The sequence below is a fragment of the Sminthopsis crassicaudata genome, chromosome 3, assembly GCF_048593235.1.
Source record: "Sminthopsis crassicaudata isolate SCR6 chromosome 3, ASM4859323v1, whole genome shotgun sequence".
NCBI lineage: Eukaryota > Metazoa > Chordata > Mammalia > Dasyuromorphia > Dasyuridae > Sminthopsis > Sminthopsis crassicaudata.
In genome coordinates, this window is record NC_133619.1 from 391711671 (window position 1) to 391726381 (window position 14711).

The 14711-nt window shown below is 30.5% G+C and overlaps 1 protein-coding gene across 23 annotated transcripts in view; it reads left to right on the top strand.

The window, feature by feature from the left end:
• The window catches only part of MBD5 (methyl-CpG binding domain protein 5), a 395786-nt gene that overhangs the window by 123357 nt on the left and 257718 nt on the right, over positions 1 to 14711 (top strand). The window lies entirely within an intron of this gene.

The following is a 14711-nucleotide window of genomic DNA, read 5'->3' on the forward strand; positions in this document are numbered from 1 at the left end:
CCCCAAAAAATTCCCTTTACTTTTTCCCTTCTAATTCTAAGTACACATATTAATTTTCTTTATGCAAAAGATTTTCTTTTTTTCTCATTGAAATTATATGTTTTATCTTCTATAATCCCTTATTTCATTAAGAATTCTTTTAGCTAACCATTTCCCAATGTTCTCTGAGACAAAGCTTGATTAATATATAACCTAGCATTCAGTTTCATTTCATTATTTTTTTTGGCTTGCATTATTTGAACAGTGCAAATTGTTTTCATGGTTCTGCAAACTTCATTCTGTTATCAGTTCAAAAAGTTATTTTGTGTTCATTCTTCTATAAATTCTACATAATCATCATGGCTTATATTCATATACTATTTAGCCATTCCCTAATTGATAGTCCTACTTTTCTTTTCTATTATTCACCACAGAAAGTGTTGCTTTATGCTCGTCCCCTTTTGGTGGGAATTTGGGGGGTTTGAGGTCTTTGTTTTCCCTAAAACATGACTAATATGGAAACATGTACACGTATGTTGCAATCTACATCAAATTGCCTTCTTAGTGAGAAGGGAGAGAAGGAGGAGGGAAGGATAGAATGATAGAATGTGGAGTTCAGAATCATTTAAAATGAATGTTAAAAATTGTTTTTACATGTATTTGGGGAAAATATTAAATAAAATTCTGTTGTAATTTTTGGTTATTTCTTTAACTTCCTTTGGGCACATATATAAGAACAGGATTTCTTAGTCAAGAAAAGCGCTATTTTACACAAATTGTATTGTAATTAATAAATGATTTAGAATATACATAAACTACAGCTTTACCAATAAGGTCTTAATATACTTATATTTCAGCAACACAGATTATTTCCATTTTTCATTATATTTGCAAATTTGTTAGGTAGAAAACTTGGTATGGAATTATCATTGCTTTCATTAGAGTCTCAGCAACAAACATGTAAGCCTCAGAACCACTCTAGTGGCAGCACACACGCCAGTGTGAACTGGCATCTGCTCCTGTGAGGGCTTTAACTCACAGCCATTGCTACTACAGGTTCAGAAAAGAAAGTTCTTTGCAGCCCAAGTCTTTGGACTATCAGAAACTGATATGATTTTATCAGTATAAATAACTTAAATAAGATGTATTTCCATCTATCTTACTAGTGTATGTTCTCCATTTGAATTGTACCTACAACTCCTTAGATGTGCTGAAAGCAGACTTATCTTTTGTATGGGTATCCACAGAGTTTAGCACTGTGCTAAACACAGAGTAAGTGCTTAATATAGAGTTTAAAAACAAACAAACAAACATAAATTTAATATGTGTTTTCAACCTCTACTGACCCTCCACATGCTCTTTTGTGTAATGTTTGGGCCAGTTTTCTGGAAAACCTCTGGAATGGCCTTGGTCTCAGTGGAGGAGTGCAGAAGGCAGGAGAGTCACCAGGAGGGTGGTCAGAGATAGAATATCTCATTTCCAGTCCTTCTTAGCCCTTATATACCTTAGTACAATTACATCATTACAGCATATTGAACATATGTGAACTGGAGAACCATCATCTCATCAATTCCATTGAATTAACACTTGTTTCACATATACTTCTCCAGAGTTCTGGCCCTCTATACTTTTGCTTATTTATAAGTGTTTCATTAAATTCTTTTTTTTTCTCTTTTTTTCACTTTTGTTATTCTTAGCTCTCTTTACCTCTTATTTAATCAGGCAGAAACAATTCTTGTTTGTGTCTGAAAACATTTTCATTTTGTGCCTACAGTTTGTCAGATCTCCATAGGCATATTTAATCATCATTTTTAATCAAATAATGATTGGTGATTAAATTAATCTGAGTTTAAATACTTCAAATTTGTTGATTTTTATAAACTAGTTCACTTTATTCTGTGTCAGTTCATACAAAAATTTCCAGATTATTCAGATTCACTCCCTCTCATTATATATTTTGGTACATAATATTTTTACATTAATATGCCACATTTGTTCAATCACTCCCTTGCTCATCTATCTGTCTTTTGACTAGATCAATTAGATTGCTGCTTTTTAGTATGACTTGAGTACCGGAAGTGCTATTTTGCTTTCATTCTTACTTTTAAAAAAAGTATTTCCCTTGAAAAATAAACCTTTCTAGATTATTCCTCTAAATGAATGATATTTTGTTTAGCTTTGTCATATCTTTGATAATTTTATTGGTATTGAACTAAATCATTAAACTAGCATAGTTTTAATAAATACTTTTTATCATATTGGCATAGACTAAGCTGTTGTTCATGTCTTTAAAGAGTGTCTATAAGAGCAATTTGTCTATATTTTATCTATCTATATATTTATTTACATGAAATTATATTAAGAGGTGACTAATTCTCTTTCTATACTGTTTAGGATTTTTAGCTTAGATGTCTATTATCATACTTTGTCAAAGACTTTATATATCAATATATAATGTGATTCAAAGTGACTGTTATGGAAATATTTTGCAAAACTTCCCATATGCCTTCTCATTGAGGTTGGGTTGGGGAGGGAGGAGGAAGAGAGTTTGGAACAAGAAAGTTTTAAAAATAAATGTTAAAAAATTTAATTGCTGAGACATTTTTAATGTTTCTATGGTGATTTAGTTTGTTTTTTCTAATTTGAAATCATCCTTGAATCCCTATCATTAGACCTATTTGGTCACGGTCATTTGGGTATGTCTCTGTATTCTTTTTCCTAGGATATTATTATTGTAAATATAAGTATTATTTACTGATGTTGATTCTCATCTTTCTTTGCTTTGTTTCCTCTAGTTTAGGAGTTAGGACTATATACATAAAAGAAATTTCGATGCATTTTTTTTTCTAAATGTGGAAATAATTTGCACATTGCAAATATTAATTGCTCTCTAAATATTTGATAGAATTCAACTGTTAAATATTTCTGGATTGGGTACTTTTTTTCTTTGCAATTCCTTTTGAAACATTCAGTTTTACTTTTGGAATTTTGGTTTAAGATTTCTTTTTCATATTATCCTAATTAGGGTGTTTTATATTTTGTAGATAATTATTTCCTCTACATTCTTAAACTTTTAAAAAAAATTTATAATTGAATTAATTTTGAATTTAATTTTTTAATTCTTTATAACTCCTTTTGTAACGAGTATGAATTCCTGAGTTTTTGAGATTATTGAATGCTTTAATTATGAATTTACATGATGTTTTAAAACTTTCTGTAGTGCTTCTGTCTTCTCATGTTGTGGATTCATCTTTAATTATTCTACATCTGAGAAACAGCTTCTTTTTCTGAAGTTTTTGGCTTAAGAAGAACTATTTCTTCCTCTTACCAGTTATCTGATCCCTATGTTTGAAATGCTACTTATACATACACAGAACTACTGAAAATTTACAAAGGCATTTTCCAGTACAAAGTAGCTGAAACTGATCAATGAATAGGAACAGAAAATTTACCAGGGGAAAAGCAAATTATTGTTATAGAAAATTATATAGCAAATTATGGTTATAGAAACCTATCAAATCAATAAACAAAGCAGTATAGTATCCTTCACCTTATATTGATAATTTTTTTTCCAAAATTATTCACTTTACTGACCTAAATGTGCCTGTATTCAAGTCACATTTGCATGCCTAATTTTCCTTTTTCTGTATTTAATGGGTTGTAATTGTCAAAAAACAACTTATGCTTTTTTTTCCTATCATGTCTCCTATAAATATTTACACTTAAGTATATTAATTCTAAAATATAATATATCAGGAAAACTTTTCAGTCATTCCCTTTAAGTCTCTATCAGCATTCTGTTTTCTCATGTATGTTCATAATATGTACTCTGTTATTATTCCTCCTTTTTTGTTGTTTTGCAATATTCAGAATCTACCTAGATTTCTTCATATTTTCATGCTGACCTATCTTAATTTTATTATTGTTCCAATTTTTAAAACCATTGTACTATTGCACAACATTTTGGATTTTCCCAATTTTATATAATTACAAATAATGCTCATGAGACTTATTCAAAATTACAAATTCTTATGCATACATGTGTGTTTGGCTAGATTATTTTTCACTTGGGCTTTTGAGACATATTTCTAATCATTCAATTTTTCACTAAAAGAGTATAATTATTTTTAAATAGATTCTACTTTTTCAGTTCTGTGATCACTGTATAAATGTACATATTTCTCCCTGACTTAATATTCCTTTGCTTAAAGGTTTTTTGTTGTTGTTGTTGTTGTTGTTGTTGTTGTTTACATATGTATGAAGTAGCATCTCAGTTTGAATTTATATTGCTATGTTCATGTATTTGAGAGAATTTTTTTATAAAATAACAATAGTTTGTTTCTCCTCTTTGGAAAATTTTGTTTCTATTCATTGATTAAATTCAGGTATTTTGTATTGGAAAATACCTTTGTAAATTTTCAGTTGGGGTGTGTGTGTGTGTGTGTGTGTGTGTGTGTGTGTGTGTGTGTGTGTGTCTGTCTGTCTGTCTGTCTCATTGATGGGCTAAGAAAAAAGATTAAGGCCCTCTTGGTCATTGTTTGGGTGCTGATGATGCTTATCAGTAATCACAGGGAAATTGTAAATAGTTATTGTTTCTGTTTTGGTCAGAAACCCTGAGCTTCTTCCATACTTGTAGTTTTTTTGTTTTGTTTAACTTTTTCTTACCTACCCTTAATCACTGATTAGGCTTTACCTGTCTAGCTGGAATTTGTTAAAAACCTTAACTTTAAAAAGTCAAGATCTCTACCTGCCAAGACAAACCCAAGAATTTTATGAACACAATTACAAAACACTTCTCATACAAATAAAGGCAGATCTAAACAATTGGAAAAATATCAGTTGTTCATAGTTACCCTGAGCTAACATAATAAAAATGACAATTCTGTCTAAAATGGATTACTTGTTTAGTGCCATACGAATCAAACTGCCAAAATATTATTTTATAGAACTAGAAAAAATAATAACAAAAATCATCTGTGAGAACAAAAGGCTAAAGATATCAAGGGAATGAAAAAATAATACAAAAGATGGTGGCTTAGGAGTACCAAACCTAAAACTATATTATAAAGCAGCAGTCATCAAAACCATTTGGTACTGGCAAAGAAATAGAGTGGTAGATCAGTAGAATAGGTAGTACATATGACACAATAATCAGTGCTTATAATAATTTTTGATAAAACCTCAAATTAGAGTTTCTGGAATAAGAATTCAGTAATTGACCAAAATTGCTAGGAAAACTGGAAAATAATATCTGAAACTTGGCATAGATCCATCACACCCCATACAAAAATGAAGTGAAAATGGATGCAAGATTTGGGCATAAAGGATGATACCATGAACAGATTTGGAAAACAAGGGATAATTTATCTATCAGATCTTTGGAGAAGGGAGAAATTTATGATCAAAGAACAAGTAGGGAATATTATAAAAGATAAAATGAACAACTTTGATTACATTAAATTAAAAAGGGTTTGCACAAAAAAAAAAAAACAGAAACAAGATTAAAAAAGAAGTACAAAGCTGGGAAAAAATAATTAACAGCTAGTGTTTCTGATAAAAGTTTCATTTCTAAAATATATAAAGAACTGTATTAAATTTATAAGAATACAAATCATTCCCCAGTTGATAAATATTCAAAGAATATGCACAGACAATTTTCAGATGTCAAAATGAATAGTCATATGAAAAAATGCTTTAACTGATTAGAGAAATGCAAATTAAAACAACTCTGAGGTAGGTAGGTAGTGCCTCACATATCTCATATTGGCTAAGATGACAGGAAAAGAAAATAATAAATTTTGGAGGGGATGTGGGAAAACTGGGACACTAATGCATTGTTGATGGAATTGTGAAATAATCCAACCATTCTGGAGAGCAATCTGGAGCTATGCCCAAAGGGCTTATCTTTTGACCTAGCTGTGCCATTACTGGGTCTGTATTCCAAGGAAATAATAAAGAAGAGAAAAGGACATAGCTTTTTTTTGTGGTTGCAAAGAATTGGAAAAGGAGCAGATGCCTATCAATTGGGTAATGGTTAATGAACATGTTGGGGTATATGAAGGTAATAGAATATTATTCCATAAAAAATGATGTCCAAGTTGATTTTAGATAGGCCTGGACATTTTACATGAACTGATGCTGAGCAAAACAAGAACCACCAGGAATATATTGTACACAATAACAGCCAGAATGTGTGATGATCAATAATTGAAAGGCTTGGTTTTTCTCAGTGGTTCAGTGATCCAAAGCAGTCCCAATAGACTTTGGACAGAAAATGCCATCTGCATCAGAAAAAGAAGTAAGGAGACTGAATGTAAATCAACACATGCTATATTTACTTCTTTTTTTTTTTTTTAATCTCTCCCATGGTTTTTCCCTTTTTGCTATGATTTTTCTCTCCCAGCATGATTCATTTAAAAAAAAAAAAAAAATTGTGCTAAAAATAAATAAATAATTTGGAGAAACAAGCAAATAAAGTCAGTCTTGCATTGCATCCAGAGCCATCTTCAATTGTCCTGATTTAAACTTTGCCACTGGATCTAGATGTGAAGCTTGAGTATAGCCCTCTCTCATAAATTCAGTTCCTTTTGCATGTCATGTATGAAATCACTTCTCTGATGTCATGGTCAACTTTGAGAAGGAAGGACAAACAACTGATCAGATCAAGGAAAATGGATGTGAAAAGTCAGCAATGAATTAAAGTATTCAATCCTCCGGAGGCAGGGAAAGCAATTGAATCTAAAGAAAGCTAACTGAAGGCTTAAATAGAGGTGAAATGAATCTCTAATAATAAATATTAGGTAAGGTATAAAATATGGAAATAACATATGATTTCTATAGTATATGTGGTTTAGGATTTCCAGAAGAGAGTCTTGAAGTGAATAGTGCAATCTTCCAGAAACTCCTCTTTACTGATTACATGATATTGATTAAATACAGTCCCAAGCCATTTAAAAACCAGTGATTACTCGAGGGAGCCCTTATTATGCATATAACAAAGAACGCTTTTTAATTTTTTTTAAGAAAGAAAAAGAAGTGAAAAATTTATCAAACCAATTATTGTATTCAAGATAGTATTATATATGCAGAGTTTCACATTGCTGGACCCATACTACCAAAAGGAATCAGGAAATATGTCTTCTCATAACTCCTTTGAGTCTAAATTTGTTCTTTATTATTTTGGAATGTTCATCTTGTATTGTTTATAGTGTTGTTTTGTTTTTTCATTTACTTTGCTGCTTTAATTGTATATGTTATTTACCTGTTTCTGACTATTTCACTTTGCATCAGTTTTTATAAATCTTTACATGTCTCCCTGCAATCATTCTGTTCCTTCTTAGAACTAAAAGACTTTTGAGGTCCTCCTTTTGAGGACCTTAAAAAACAAACCTTAATATAACAAAAATGATTACACATTTCATAGAGTACAAGAAAACCACATAGCAGTGAAAACAGTAAAAACAACAACAATAACAAAAAACAACATGTATCAAATTGAAGGTTTTGGTATCTACAATATATAGATAACTGATAGAAATAATATAAGCTCCAAAACTACATATGATTAAATGATATGAACAGACATTTTGCAGAAGAATGATAAAGTATTAATGACCATATATAAATAAATGCTCAAATCACTTATACAGAAATTCAAACCAAACTACTCTGAAGTTTCATCTCACAGTCACCAAATTTGCAGACGTAAGAAAAGATAAAAATAGTCAATAGGACGAAGTTAGAGATAGATGGGTACACTAATGCATTATTTGTGTAACTGTGAGTTGATGCAATGATTCTGAAACAAATAAACTTTTTAAAAGCCTGTCTCTTCATAATTTTTCCTATTTTTCCATGTTTTGTGTTGTTCAGTCATGTCTTCTAACTCTTCATGATCTCATGAACTACAACATATCACATATTTCTTCCACCACCTTTTGCATAATGATTTAGCTAGTCAAACCGGACAAAAAGAATTTAAGCCCGACTCCCCGAAATTAAGTGAGCTATTGTAGAACAGTTAACAGAACGAACTCGTCTATGTGGCAAAATAATCTGTTCAGGTTTCATGTTCATTCTTTCCATGATAGTATCCATCTCCTTTTGCCTTCACCTTTTCATTTTGCCTTCATTCTTTCCCAAAATCACAGTCATTTTCATTGACTTCCATCTTCTCATTATGTGGCCAAAATATTTAAGCATCGTCTGTGGTATTTGACCTCTCAACGAATAGTCTGAAATAATTTCTTTAAGTATTGACTGATTAGATCTCCTTGCTGTCCAAAGAACTCTAAAAAAATATTATCCAGCCCCACATTTCAAAAGTGTCAGTTCTGCAGCATTCAGCTTTCTTTATTTTGTCAATTCTTATATTGCTACTGGAAAAACCATAGCTTTGGCAATATGAACCTTTGTTGGCAAAGCAATATCTGCATTTTAGTATGCTGTCATACTTTGCTTTCAAGGAGTATGAATCTTTTACTGTCATGACTGCAAACACCATCTACAGTGATCTTTGTTCCCAAGAATATAAAATCTGATACCAAACTAGCTACCAAGACCTTAGGGTTTTTTTTTGTGTGTGTGTGTGTGTGTGTGTGTGTGTGTGTGTGTGTGTGTGTGTGTGTGTGTGTGTGTGTTTTATGTTGTTTATGTTAAGCTTGAAAGCTAGCTTTTTCACCTTCCTCTTTCTCTTTCATCAAAAGGCTTCTCGATTTCTGTTTACCTTCTGCCATCAGAGTGCTATCTATATATTTGAAATTGTTGATATTTTTCCTAGGCTACATTAATAACAACTTTTTATTCATCAGCCTAGAATTTTATACAATGTACTACTCCACATGTAAGTAGAATAAATAAGGTGACAGTATACAACTATGATATATTACTTTTCCAGAATCAATCAATTGTTTTATTCTAACTTGCTTTGTGGCCCACATGCAGGTTCTTCAGGAGACAAGTAAAATGATTTGGTATTCTCATGTCTTTGAGGACTTGTCACATTTTGTGGTGACTCATATTCAAAAGCTTATACTATAGTCAATGAAGTAAAAGTAGATGTTTTTCTGAAACTCCCTTGCTTCCTCCATAATCTAACAAATGTTGACAATTTGGTTTCTAATTTCTCTGCTTATTCAAAAACGAACTTAATAATTCCTAGCTCAGTTGCTCAGTTATTTGAATATTAATTGGTATTGCTCTTTTTTAGGATTGAGACAGAAAGCAATTTTTTTTCCAGTCCATGATCACCTTTGAGTTTTCCAAATTTGCCAACTTACTGAGTAATATACTTTAAAAGCATCTTTTAGGATTTTGAATAGCTTATCTGGAATTCCATTACTTCTACTAATTATAGTTTTGTTAGCAATGCTTCCTAAAACCCTCCTGATTTCATTCTCTGCATGTTGGGCTGTAAATTAATTATATTCTCACAGGTTATTGCTGATGTTAAGATTTTATATAGTTTTGTTTATTCTTACTCCCCCTTTTTTTTTGTCTTCTGCTTTTGTTAAGTCTAAAACATTTTTGATTTTTAATTGTGTGCATTTTACAACAAATTGTTCCCCAATATCCAATTTTCTTGGATTGTCCATTGCTTGCCATTCCTTTGGATTTTGCATTCACTGAAATGTAAGTTTTGCTTTCCCATTTACCTTTCACTTTCTTCTCTTTATTTGTAAAGTCTCATCAGACAATCATTTTGCTTTCTAGTTTTTCTTTTTCTTTGGGATGTTTTTTGGTGATAACCTTCTGTAAAATATTGTGACCCTCTGTCCATAGTTTTTCAGACACTACATTATCAGATTTTATCCCTTAAATATATTTACCACCTCCACTTCATAAGTATAAGGGATGCAATAAAAAGCTCATAATTTAATCCATAATCAATTCCAGGTCTTGCTTCAACTGATTATGAAAAGCCTTTCCACCTTTAGCTTCAAAGTATATATAATTAGTCTATTGTTGACCAATCTGGTGCTGTCCATGAAGAGTCACTTTTTGAGTTGTTGAAAAGAGTTTTTGCTATGACCAGCAAGTTATCTATACAAAATTCCATTGGTCTCTGCCCTGCTTCATTTCTTTGGGCTTCTAAAACCAACCTTGCCTATTAGAGCACTTCTCTTTTAATTTTTTATTTTGCCTTTTAATCCCCTGTGATGAATGTGACAATTTTTTTTTTGGCCTCTCATTTCTATTTTCATTGTGGGCCTTCATGGACTGGTTACTTTTGGCCTTTTGGTATCAGTGGTTCGAGAATCAGCTTGCATTCTGTGATATTGAATGGTTTTCATTGTATTCAAGCAGATATCATTCTATTATTTTTGAGATTATACACCAGCAATGCTATTCTCAGTGTGTTATTGACTATAAAGGCTATTCCCTTTCTTCTAAGATATTTCTTAACCACAGAATTATAAGTAGGGATAACTTGAATTAAATTCACCCATACCTAAACATTTAACTTCACTGATACCTGAGATATCAATGTTTAATCTTTCTATCTCCTGCTTGATCACATCCAGTTTACCTTGGTTCATAGATCTTACTTTCCAGGTTCCTATGTGATAGTGATCTTTACAGCATCTTACTCTCCTTTCATCTCTAAATGCATCAGTAGTTCAATTTCCTTTCAGCTTTGGTTCAGGTGCTTCCTTAGTGCTGGAGCTAATTATAGTTGTTCTCCACTCTTCCCCTATAAGTCTATTGAACACTTTCCAATTTGAAGGATTTTAAAAGATGTCCATTGAGGTTTCTTGACACAAAGGTATTGAAACAATTTCTATTTTTTTTCTCCCATAGAGAAAACAAATTTTGGTTTTAATTCTCCAGTATGACCTGTTTGTCTCACATGTCATAGGATAGCTCATATATGCAAGCCTGTCCACCTTGACAAAAAGTGTTGGGAATCTCTTCAACAATGAGATGATTGAAACCAGTTCCAGTTGTTCAGTGATAAAGAGAGTCATCTACACCCAGAAAGAACTATGGGAATTTGGTGTGGACCCCAACATAGCATTTTCATTCTTTCATTGTTTGCTTGCATTTTTGTTTTCCTCCTCAGGTTTTTTTTTTTTCTTTCTAGATCAGATTTTTCTTGTGCAGTAAGATAACGTCATAAGTATATATACATATATTGGATTTAACATATATTTTAACATATTTAACATATATTGGACTACCTGCTATCTAGGAAAGGGAGTGGGGAGAAAGAGGGGAAAATTTGGAACAGAAGGTTTTGCAAGGGTCAATGTTGAAAAATTACCCATGCATATGTTTTGTAAATAAAAAGCTATAATAATAAAAAGTAATTTTTTAAGAAAGAAAAATGAGAAAGATAAAATTTACTTAAAATTTTAAAATTAGATGTCGGGAATGGAGGGGATTCCACAAAACTTTATTAAAATATTATCTGGTAAAAGTGACATTTTTTTTGGCATTTCTGCTTTTTTATTACATTGTCTAGGGAATATTGCTGCATTTTTATATTCAAAATGTCTAAATTCGAGCATCTAATTCAAAACAGCAAATTCCTTTACAATTACTTAGATCTTTATTTTGGTAGTATAGTTTATTAATTGTTCCATGTAAGTCCTATCTTTTTCCTGAATAATAAATATAATTGCCTAATGTTTGCTCATTTGGTGCAATGAGGTTTTTTGTTTCTTATTTACTACTTAAATCTAAATCCTTTTTTTCCCCCTTTTTGTTTGCAATTGGAAAAAAAATGGTTGAGATAAATGTTAGACCTAAATATACCTACAAAATAGTAAGAATACTAATTATTATTATTAAATCAATGTTGATCTCTATGGGACAAAATCATGTAATGGATAGAAAGCTATACTCCTCTCGAGGAAGACCACTTTCAAGTCCAAACCATGACAGTCAGTGGTGCCCTTAAGCAAACCATGCCTCTTCTTTGAATAGCTAATAAGTCACTGACCTGAACTGATACAGTAAATTTCCCAACCAGAGAGCTCCCTAAATATAAATAAATATTTTTTTACTAACAAATACTAATACATTTCAATATTTTGATATATTTTTTGCAATACATCTTTAAAAATCCCTTACTTAATCAGACTGTCCCTGCTAGTATTTATTCCCCTTCCTTTTTGATAGTAAATTTAAGAAAGCTATCTAAAATATCTATATCTACTTCCTCTTTTCTTATTCTGTTCTAAACAGTAGTATGTCTTCTGATTTCATCATTCATTTGGAATCACTCTTTCCTAAGTTACCAACATGCTCTTAAATGTCAGTCCTTATTGTCTGCAGCCTTTGACATCTGTCTGTCTCTCTCTTTAATACTTCCTATTTCCTCTCTTTGTATCTTTGCTCTCTCCTGGCTCTCTACCTAAAGGGTTTTTCTTTGTCTTTGACAAAGCCCTCTAACTTTGGATGCTGTTTAAGGACATATCTTGGGTCCTTTTGTCCTCTTCACTTCGTACTACCTCGTTGGTGATTTCATCCACTTCCATAGATGTCATGCTATATTTCACATTGTCTTTTATTTTTATCATTTTTTTATAAGTCTTTGTGTTTTTTCAATTTATATTAATTTTGTTTCTGCTATCTTAAACTTTATAATCTTCATCCACTAAAATTAGCTATTATTTATTTTACCTCTTTTTGATTACATTAATAGATAATTTTATTATATTAAGATAAAATCAATAGATTGCTGTTTTGCATAATTAAATATTCAATTTTAATAATAATGTTATTATTTTTTACTTAAATGATCCTGTTGTAAAGCATTATTAGTAAAGGATTTTGCATACCTGATATAAATTCCAATTGGTCATAACAAATAATTTTTGAAGATGTTGCGAATTACCTATTTACCAATATTTTATTGAATAATTTTCGTCAAAAAATGTTCATTACTAACATTAATCCATAGTTACCTATTTAAGTCTTACATTTGCCATCTTTTAGTCATAAAATCACACTTGATTCATAAATAGGAATATACCATTCTTTCCTGATTTTTAAAAAAAATTTATGTAAAATATTCTTTTTTCCTTTGATGTCTTAAAAGTCTTCAGTTAATTTTCACCTGTGTAATTTTGGACAAGACCTTTTAATCTGTGTCTTAGTTTCCTCATCTTTAATATCATAACAACCCTCCAAATCTTATCCCTATATTTATTTGAGCTGTCTTTCTACCTTTTTAAATATAAGCACATCATTTGTTAACCAACAACCTATTTTCATTTTCCTGATAATATCAGATTTGTCAGTTATGTTTACAACCTTGTGGATTGTACATTCACATATTTATAGATACGTCATTTAAATTCTAAAATATATTACCGTTAAGCTATGTAAAATAATATTATTGTTTCTAATTTGTTCGTCATCATAGTGGTATAAATTTGTTTTTAACACTGCTTTAGCTATATTCCATTAATATGTTATAACAATAATAATGTTATATTCATGTTTTTTTATTTCTTGTATAATCTGCTATAATTGTTTTCTTAATCAAAAAAATCGTTATTTTTTATATCGACTGAATTTTTGATCATATTAATAATCTGTTTTTAGTTGCATATCCTGAAACCTCATACATGAATTATTATTTAAAATTTCTGCTACTATGCATTTTCCTAAGACTTTGCTATGACCTAGAAGGTGATCATTTTTAGTGAATGTTACATGTTTGTTGGAGCAGGGGAGGAGAATTAATTATGTGATCTTTTGTTTTGTGTTTTTTTTCATTAAGTACAACTCCATGTATCCATTGAATCTAGTTCATCCTGTTCAAATATACTACTTCTTATCTTTTTTCTTAGTTCATTATGTTCCACTTGTGTATGATTTGAAATTCCCAGATTATTACTAATTTTTTAATAATTCTTCAAAGTTACAATTCTTTTTTATTAATTTAATTCTTATATTATTTGTAGTATATATTTTAAAAGAAAAAATAGAATGAGTAGTAGAAAAAGGGCTTGTTCCTCTTGAAATCAACCTAGGTTGAACAGGGCTTCAAATGTTTCCTCTAAATGAAACTAACTTTATAACTGAGGGCAAATTCTTATTTAACCACTCAAGTGCCTAAATCCTCTCTAGAATATCAGGTAGTATCTGTACAGAGATGGGGAAAGTTTCCATATGGCAGTTTCCCCCCACATAATGAAATGAGAGGTCTGGATTTGATTTTTTTCAGTGTTCATAATTGATGGAATTAACAAAACCACCTTTTTTGGTGGTGCTTTTAATTTTCGTCATTTAAAAAAGAAATTTCTCTAGTTTGAATTTCATTTTATCAGATATTTTTTGTACTTCTATATTTTTTATCTAATGTGAATTATAATTCCTCTACTTAAATCTATACATGTTTTAGCATTGATTTTTTGCACACATTTTTAAGATTAATTTTAAAAATTATTTCTAGTCCTAAGCCAAAACTTTAAAAACATGAGAAAAAAAGTACTAATTTTAAATTTCGGTTCAAATACATATAAAAAAAAAATCATGTTTTCCTCACTCTCTTATGAAGTAGTAGTCCTAACAATGACTTTTCTCCATATTCACCTATCTTTTTAACTTACACATAATTGTAAAGCACGTTTTACTTTTTCATTTTTTCATTATTCATTTCTCTGTTGCCATACTTGTTGTTCTAAATCAACTTTATAACTCAATATTTTAACCATTATAAGATGAGTTATTCTGTATCATCTTATAGAAAAATTATCTGCTATTAAAGCAGCTAAAGC